Genomic DNA, 9688 nt, shown 5'->3' on the forward strand with positions numbered 1-9688 from the left:
CTTCCGAAGTACTGAGGAGTGAATGCGCGAATGAAGGAGCCAGCTGAGCAGATCGACAAAAGGTAGAAAAACAGCCAAGTCGCTTCGACAAAATGTGACCGCAGACAGTAAACACTACCAGGGTCACGGTCACTGGGCCCAGGGTGCTTCCTGATGCTCCCAGGGGTGCAGAGCATTCTGTCCTGGGGGGGCTTTTGAGGAAAGCCCCATGCTGCCTTTGCTGATCCTGTGGGTCTGAGTGGAGTAATAAAAGAGGGAGGGGGGCCCTGATGCCTGCTGAAGCCGAGTGGGATGTGTGGCAGGTTCGAGCCAGGTGAGGGGGGAGGGGGAGGGGATACCAGATGAGGGACTAGAGGGAAGGGATGGAGAGAGGAGGGAGAGGCCAGGCCTTTCTCATTCTCATCTGCTCCTCCAGTCCCCAGCTCCCCTGGGGCTGAGACCCTGGGAATAAGGACACAGAGGCCCAAGAGGCAGGGCTGGTGCAGTGGAACCAGAATTCGAGCCCCCTCTCTCCCATCATTTATTACCCCACCCAAATCCACAGGATCAGTAGATGGCCTTTGACCTGTCTGCACCTGGCTACAAGGTCACCAGGTCAGAGGGGTGCCCAGCTAATCTGTCCATGTGGGCCCCACCCCGAGGTGCACCAGGATGGGCCACTGAGCTTGACGGCCATGGAGCCCAGCTACCCAAAGTCTAAGCTCAGGTTGGGAGCTCTGTGAGGTGCCTGAAAGTCCCCTGTGCCTGCTGTGTGGCTAACGATTAAGCCTGGCCTGGCAGAGACTGCCTGGGAGGCTGGGCCTGCGCTAACGCTATGCTGCAGGGCTGGGCGCGCTTGGGCCCGCCAGTTCAAGGCCAGTTTTGGAGAGAGGCATGGGGCGGGAGGACCTCACAGAGGGCCGGGACTCAACCCCCAACCACATTCCCCGGGCCTCCCTAGGCTCCCTACTCCACCTGTGGGTTCTGTTGGTATGGGGACATTGAAGGTCTCCCAAGCAAAGAGGAAGAAAATCACCAACTGGCCCACAAGAGACGGCGACCCCCACCCTGGCCCCCGACCCAAACGATCAGCTCGTAGACTCTGCTATCCTTGGGCTCAGAAAGCTCTTCTCTGAAGGACAAGTCACTTCCCAGACCCCTCCACGTAGATGACCCACGGTGACCTCCAAAGGGACTTGGGAAGAGACAGGTATGAGTGACAATCAAAGATGTGGCTACACAATGAAAATGACTCCCCCCCGCCCCCGGGGAAAATGAAGGATGGTTTGAAGGAGTGGAGAGTGAGGACACCTGTGGAATTCACAGGCCATGGGCAACCATGTGAATTAGGAATGAAGTAGAGTCATGTGGGAGAGGGGAGAGGTGACCTGGCATTAGCCCCGTCCTGGGGAGGTCACCCCAAGTCCTTCAGTGGAGAGAGCGGAGTCTGTTGCTTAACCAGTATGGTGCTCCAAACCGGAAGGAGATAGAGCCAAGACTTAGGCGCAGTCCCCCGGGACCTCATGAAGGTAAAAGCTGTGGCCCTGGTACATGGACTCTTCCAGATGTGGGATCAAAGAGGAGAGCAGAGGGTGAGGACTGAGCCTGGAGAAGGGCCACCCTTGGGGCAGGAGGGAGCTTCTTACCTCACCCCGCCCCCTCCCGGCCCCCTAGACACACCTACACAGACACTCGCGTTCCTGGAGGCGGCCACCCCAAGGAGCCCGCAGTGAGAGTCAACAGGTCAGAGTGGGCTTGGAAGGAAGCCAGCGTTTGCCCAGGAGGGCTCCTGGCCTCCCACAGGACATTTCATTAGCCCCATGGGGGTAGAGCCCAGAGTCTGAGAGCAGGCAGCAAACTCCAGAGCTCAGAACAGGGCAAAAGAGAGGAGAGGGTCAGCTGTGGTGAACACAGGGAAGCTGTTTTAAGATAAGCTGACCTGCATGTGCCTGCAGGAGAGAAAGGGCTAGCCCAGGGAGAGGGTGGGTCGCAGATGCTGGGCGGACGGGATGCTGGGAGAGCAAAGGATGGGCCCCTCTGGTGGGAATAGGAGGAAGTAGGAAGGGTGAGCCCTGCCCCAGCCCAGAGGAGCAGTCACTCTGCAGTGCCTCTTGCTTCGAGAGGGAAGATGGTGATGGTGGGGAGTGGGGTGGGGAGTTGGGGGCGGGGGAAGGGGGCTGTGCTGGGGTGTACGAGAGGACTGTGGGGCCCTCTGATTCCAGCTCAAGCTAGCGGACAGTGCAATGGGTGGAAGGAGGAAGGAGCAATCTGGAGTGACATGGTAGGACACTCAGGAACCCGGAGACAGAAAAAAAAAGGGAACAGCAGGGACTTCCTGGTGGTCCAGAGGGTAAGACTCCATGCTCCCAATGCAGGGGGTTGGGGTTCTATCCCCGGTCAGGGAACTAGATTCCACATCCATCCTGGTGACTAAGAATTCGCATGTCGCAAGCAACAAAGATCCTGGCAACTAAGACCCAGCGCCGCCAAAATAACTAAGTAAATAAACAGAGAGGAACAGGTACATGGGGGAGCCAGCCTGGGCCTCCTTGAGACTCAGCAACCAACGTATCAGGCCCACAACATCTCTTGCCTCCAGCTGGCAGGACTCGGGGTGGATTTCCCACCTGCAGGGAGGATGCCCCGGTCCCAGATGCTAGAAACCCCGGTCAGACATCACCTGGCTGCCTGGTCACCGTTTCCTTACACCTGTGGACCAGTGTCTGCATGGACACAAATATGGGCAAGACCTGGTCTTAGAGAGCTTTTCTGACCCACTGAGTTGGGCAGCAGGGTGGTCTTGCCAGGGTAACTCTCCAGGTTCACTCCCAGGATCGGGCAGACTGGTCTTCTCAGGGCTGGGAGGCCACTGGGAGAGGTCACTTGGTGTCCTCAAGACTGGTGGGTGATGGTGTCACTGCTGCCTGAGTGGGGAATGCAGCGTGAAAGGGAAGGGAAGGGGGAGTCAGGCTGGGGGTACAGAGAGTTTGAGGCACTCAGTTGAGGGATGGCTGAGAGGCTTCTGGGTATCAAAGGATGGTTCTAGGAGACTCAGCTTTGGAAAGGCACCCCAGTGTGTGAGCACACCCTAGGCAAGCCCTCCTGCCCCTGCCCCCACTCCCCAATTCGATTTCTACCACCGCAAATCAGTTTGATATAGATGGTATCAAACACTTTGTACTCTGTGTTTGGCTTCTTTCCCTCAACATATCAATTGTGAAATTTAACTACCTTGCCACATGCAGCGGCAGTTTGTCCCTTTTCACGGCTGAGTAGTATTCTACCAGACAACTATAGCAGTTTGTTTACCCATTCTCTACTTGATAGATATTTGGGCTGCTTCCAGTTTGGGGCTATTGTGACTAAAGCCGCTATGAACATTCTTGTAGAAAGCTTTATTTTTTTTGTCTGAACCACACAGCATGAGGCATCTTAGTTCCCCAACCAGGGATCGACCCCAAGCTCCCTGCAGTGGAAGCCTAGAGGCTTAGCCACTGGACCACTAGGTGAGTCCTAGGGTATTTTTTTTTTTTTTAATCCTTTACAGGACTTCCCTGTGATCCTGAAATTAAGAATCCAGCCTGCCAATGCAGGCGACATGGGTTCAATCCCTGACCTGGGAGGACTCCACATGCCACAGGGCAACTGAGCCTGTGTACCACAACTATCGAGAGCCACACACCCAGAGCCTGTGCTCTGCACTGTGCTCTGCAACAAGAGAAGCCACCGCAATGAGAAACCCACACGCTACCACTTAGAGGGTAGCCCCTGCTTGCCGAAACTAGAGAAAACCCACGCGTAGCAACAAAGACCCAGTGTACCAAAACAAAACAAATAAAATTTTTTAAAAAATCTTTTTCACGTGAATGGGGCTTGGGAAGAGAAGACAAACCCTTCACTGGACTATGTTGAGTTGATTCTAGAAGAGTCAGCATGGGTATTCAGCCAGACACAGAGAGGACAGGAGAGGACAGGACAGAGAGACAGGCAGGAGAGGAGGTGGGCAAGGGCGTGCAGGGGGACACCCGGCTGGCTGGCTCAGTGCAGGGGAGGATAGGGGCCGGCGGGACTCTTGCCAAGTGCTCCTCTGGCCGTGTCACTCATTGGTTGAGAATCCTGCAATGACTTCCCTTGCCTACAGAAGGCTCTAAACACCATCAAGATCTTCCCCTGCTCGCCACTCACTTCCCACCTACCCCTCCTCTGTGATCAGTCACACTGATGTATTACCCAGAATTGCTATTTCCACCCCTGCCCTCCGCCCTGAGCAAACACCCTCCCACTCTCCCCCTTCACCTGGGTAACTCTTTTCTGAGTCCCCACCTGTGGCCCCCGAGCTGGAAGAACTCTACCATGCTGATAGGACTCACCCCAACCCTTGCCATACTTCTGCTTGAGAAGGCAGTTGGTTATACACATTGAGGTTCCCATACGGGTACCCCAACCAAGGACAGCAGGGCCAGATCATCAAGGAAGGGCAGGGAAGGTTCGGGCAGTGTCCCTGGACACTCGCTCTGCCTCCAGCCAGCCAGAGTTCTGGAAAGCCCACCCCCTAAGGCCTCCTTGTGACCCTGAGCCATTTCATTTGGTGAATCTAGAGCCCAGTTTGGGAGGAGACCTCCGTCACAACCTCTCTTCCTGCTTCATCCCAGCAGTCTGTTGCATGACTCAAGCTCAGAGGACAGGGGCTAGGGGTTTTATCCTCTTCCTGGCTGATGCTCATGCCCTTCCCCTGCTGCCAGCACAGACTGCCCACCTAGGGGCTCCTGACTGCTGCCTGGAGTTCACATTTGTTGGGGAAGTTTGTGAGCTGAGTTCCAGGAATCCACATCAGCTGGCTGGGCCCCTGGCAGACCCCAGAATCTGCAAGCCTAGGCTCAGGGCGGGGGCACTGCCAATGCTGGTCTGTTTGCCCCCTTTGCAGGAGGGAGGGGCCACCTGGAATGGTTCTCAGTCATAGAGACATAGATATGTAGCCTGCAGGAAATGTTGAGAACCTTCCAGTGTCACCTGCTGAAGAGGAAACTGAGGCACAGAGAGAAGACAGGGCTCTGAGGATGTCAGAGCAGATGAGGTTGGCTTCTCCTGGGCACTACTGGCTGGGGGACCCATCTGGACCTTTGCTACCTCTCCACTCACTGCCATCCTCCAGTGCCCTTGATTTCACTGGCATTGTGGGCCTCTCCTGCTGGATGGGGAGCTCCAGGAAGGCAGAGGCAGTGCCTGGTTCTCCATGGCACCTGCCAGGAGCTGGGAGTGGGACATGGTGCGTGCTCAACCGAGCATGGTGGAACGGATGGAAGGGGTGGGAGTGAATGCCCTATTTCTCAGTGACTTAGAGCCAGAAGCCAGTGCTCTGAGCTGGGCAGGCTGTGGAGAGCCAGGGGAAAGACGGCTGGGTCTGCCCTCTCTGCCCTCAGGGACCCCAGGCCTTGCCTCCCAGCTCACCCCTCCTCCTTGGCCTTATTTAAAAAGCCGCTATTGAAGATGTTATTGTGTGTGTCACCCTGCAGGTGGTATACATGGAGAAGCACATACGCTGATCACTGGTCTCCGTGCTTATTCATTCATTCAATGAATACCTGAGGGATGGGAGGACCTTCCATGGAAGCGCCGGGCACACACGGCAGAAGACCAAACCCACAGAGCAAGTGGGTTCCAAGAGTGCACTGGGGGAACTTCCTGGTGGACCAGTGGTTAGGACTCCACACTGCAGTGGGGGCATGGGTTTGATCCCCGGTTGGGGAATTAGGATCCCACATCCCGAGCAGTATGTTCAAAAAAAGAAAAGAGAAGACAAAGACAAAGACACAAATGAGCTCACTTACATATGGAATTTAGAGAAACCACCAAATTTATAGAAAAAGAGATCATATTTGTAATTACCAGAGGCAAGGGTAGGCTGAGGGGGAATTGGAGAAAGGTGGTTAAAATGGTACAAACTTCCAGTTATCAGATAAACAAGAACTAGAGATGTAATTTACAACATGAGGACTCCAGTTAACACTGCTTTGTGATAGACAGAAAAGTTGTTAACCCAGTAGATCCTGAGTTCTCATCACAAGGAGAACTATTTTTTTCTTTACTTTGGATTCTATTTGAGATGATGGATGACAACTAAACCTATTGTGGTAATCATTTCACAATACAGTTGACCCTTGAACAGCAGGGGTTAGAGGCATTGACCCTAGGGCCATGGAAAATTCCCATATAACTTTACAGCTGGCCCTTTCAATCCACTGTTCTATCGTGTACTATCCTGGTGTATATTCACTGAAGAAAATCCAGGTGGACTCTCATAGCTCAAACCCATGCTTGCTGTTCAAGGATCAGATGTATGTATAATTCAACCACCATGCTGTACACCTTATGCACCGATGTATGGCAATCACTGACATTTACTGTCAGTAAAACATGAGACAGTAACACTGGAGACAATAAATTAATTTAAAAAAGCCAGCAGAAGGGCACCCTGCCTAGGCTGTGAGCCCTTTAAGGAAGGCTCCCTTCTCTTTCTCCTTGCCTACAGGAACCCTGGGCTTAATGAACAAACGATTTAACCTGCTCCCCACCCCCCGCCCTCCCCACAAAGATCCACCTGCCTGGCAGGTGGGCCTGTGTGTGGGTGATTCCAGGCCCCTGCCCGCAGGCAAGAGGCCGTGGGTCCATCCAGCCGGCTGGGGTCTCCGCTCCCCCAAGCCGAAGGCCTGCCGGGATGGGGACGCTCGGAAGCGCAGAGAAGGCGCTGAGTCACGTTCAGGGAACGCTGGCCCCAGAGCCGCGCCTTTGGGGCGCGGGGCTGCGGGAGCGCGCGGGCGCGCCGGAGGCGGCAGGGTGCGGGGGCGCGGAGGCGGGGCTGCGGGGGCGCGCGGGGCGCCCGGCTTCCCCCTTTGCCAACCGCCCTGCCGCTGGCGTCCTCGGTTGCTAGGAGTTTCCGGGCCGAAGTGCGGTGGGTGCCAGCGCCTGACGTCACCGCTGCCCGCCGGTTCGGGGAGTAGGGGGAGGGGGCACCCGCAGAAAGGCCCTGAACGCCCCCCAGCCCCCGGTTTGTGCCCGTCTTCCTGCACGTTCTCTCCTCCGTGCCCTCTCGAGTTTTCCTCGTTTATTTGCTCTCCGCGTTCCTCTCCTTTTCAGCGCCCCATTTGCCGCCACCCTCCCCCCTCCTTTTCTGTTTCTACCCATCCATCCTCCTGTCTTCGGTCTTTCTCCTTTTCTTGCACCCGCTTGACATTCTCGGAGGTTCCAGGGGGCGCGGTGGAAAGGTACCCGTGGGTATCGGGCGCCCCCTCGTGTCCCACTTGGCCCAGCCTGGCCTCGGGCCTGGGGGAGGGCGGAACACTCGCCCCACCACCTTGATTCAAGCCAGTTTACTCGGAGGACATTCAACGTACAGTTGTGAAAATAATGTTAAAGCTCACCTGAAAAAAATAAACAACTCATCTTTTCATTCTTTTCCTATCTACTCTTTACTAGATATGGCTGCTATAAATATAATAATGGATTCACATTTCACAATGGATTTTCTTCAAGTCAGATTGACAGCTTTGCATAACAGCATGCAGAACTCCTGAGCTACCTGGCCTGGGGAGGCAGAGCACAGCAGTCTCCTGGCCAGCTGTGTTGACTCAGTGCAGCTGTGACCTCTCTGAGCCTGACCTTCCTCCTCTGCAGAAGGGAGATGAACAGCTGTGCCTGACTTGTAAGTTTATTGTGAAGATTAGACAAGCTAATGCAAAGTGGTGCCTGTGACAGATCCGGGCAAACAGAAGGCTCTCAAATCATGGTAGCTGGCTACCAAACCACACTTTGTTGTTCAGTCGCTAAGTCGTGTCCGACTCCTTGTGACCCCATGGACCAGGGTCCCCCGACTTTCACTATCACCCAGAATTTGCTCAGATTCATGTCCATTCAGTCAGTAATGCTATCTAACCATCTCATCCTCCGCTGTCCCCTTCTCCTTTCGCCTTCAGTCTTTCCCAGTATCAGATCTTTTCCAATGAGTCAGCTCTTCGCATCAGGCAGCCAAAGTTTTGAAGCTTCAGCATCAGTTCTGCCAATGAATAATCAAGATTGATTTCCTTTAAGATTGACTGGTTTGATTTCCTTGCTGTCCAAGGGACTCTCAAGGATCTTCTCCAGCAACACAGTTTGGAAGCATCAATTCTTCCGTGCTCAGCCTTCTTTATGGTCCAACTCATATTTTTACATGACTACTGGAAAAATCACATGTTTGACTATATGGATCTTTGCAAAGTGTGTCTGCTTTTTAATACATTGTCTAGGTTTGTCATAGCTTTCCTCACAAGGAGCAAGCAAATTGCCCTTAGAGAAGGATATTTGAGAAAATACAAAACACACATGTATATAGTTTACAAAATTGCAATGAGAATATAAAAAGCTCAAAGTATTTGTCCACAGCCGTAAAGGATTTCTTCTTGAGATGATGTTATTCCTATCTTCTGGAGTGTCTACTGTGGGCTGGGTGCTAGTCAGAGAGGTTAAGTGTTGAATGAGGCTCTTAGGGCTGGTCCATCTGAGCCCAAAGGCCTTTCCACCAAAGCTCTCTAGTCCACTTTTTCTTTTCGCTGGCTGCTAACAATTTAAACTTTTCCTTTCACTTAGTTCTCAGGACTGCACAAGGACCGCCTCAATGGAGTCATCTTAGGTGTCCTTACACAAGGATTCTGCCTTTTTATCTCTCTCATCTGCAATAGGGGTGCACCTCCCAGGTATTTCCTTCATCAGTACTTTCACGGCCATCAACCAGATCTGAAACTGTCCTCTCGCCCCAAAAGAAAGCTGTCCAATCCCTCTCCAGGGGCTCAGTCCCACTTCTTCCTCCTTTTTGTGGAACTGGCTGGCCCCTGGGAGAGCCTTGGGAGCCCTATAACTTGATGCCCCCCAAACCTCACCCACCAGCATATGCTTCACTGTCTGTCTTCCTGTACCTGGATGCCTCAACAAAGCTGTGCAGCCACTTAGCACCCCAGGGTGAGACCAGGGGCAGGGTGAGCCTCTGCAATGGAGGAGGGAGTAATACTAGGTTTTGCAGGAGCTGTGTCTGTGGTGAATCTAAAACATTCATCCCTGCAGGAACCCTGACCCAGGGCCACCTCCCCACCCCTGGCTGGCCCCTAATTAGAGGAGACTCTGGGCAAAGGAGCTGAGACATTTTGGCCCCTTGCAGGAGGGTCCCTACCAGCCCTCCAGGCCTTTCTGATGTCCTCAGCGGCCCTATGAGAAACGCTCCCCTTGTGTCTGAGCACCGGCAGATAGGCCTCAGCGTCTCCATCACTGAGAACACCACCTGGGTTCTAACCCCTCGGACAGGTCTGGACTTTTTCAGCCTTCCCCTTGCACTGTTTCCAGACCTGGGCAAATACACTGCTGAAGCCACTCTCTACCCGCGGCCCGGCCCTCACCCCCAGCAAATAAAACCATGTCTCTCTTTCCAAAACAGACACCTTAGTGTGGCGCTTGGAGCTTCTCTCCGGTCCCATCCCAGTCCCCAGGATGAGTGCTCCCAGAACCCCTCCTACCCCAGGAATTCGGCCAAGCCCCTCACGGGCTTGTAGTTATGGATGCCGCTGGGGCCATGGGCGACCATTCTTTGCCCGGGCCAGGGCTTGCACACAGGGCGCATTCCGTGAGAGCTTTTAGGGCCGAAGGGGGACACGACTACATAGGTCCCTCGGTCATTAAATGAGCA

Source organism: Capra hircus, chromosome 19 (assembly GCF_001704415.2).
Source record: "Capra hircus breed San Clemente chromosome 19, ASM170441v1, whole genome shotgun sequence".
Classification (NCBI taxonomy): Eukaryota; Metazoa; Chordata; class Mammalia; order Artiodactyla; family Bovidae; genus Capra; species Capra hircus.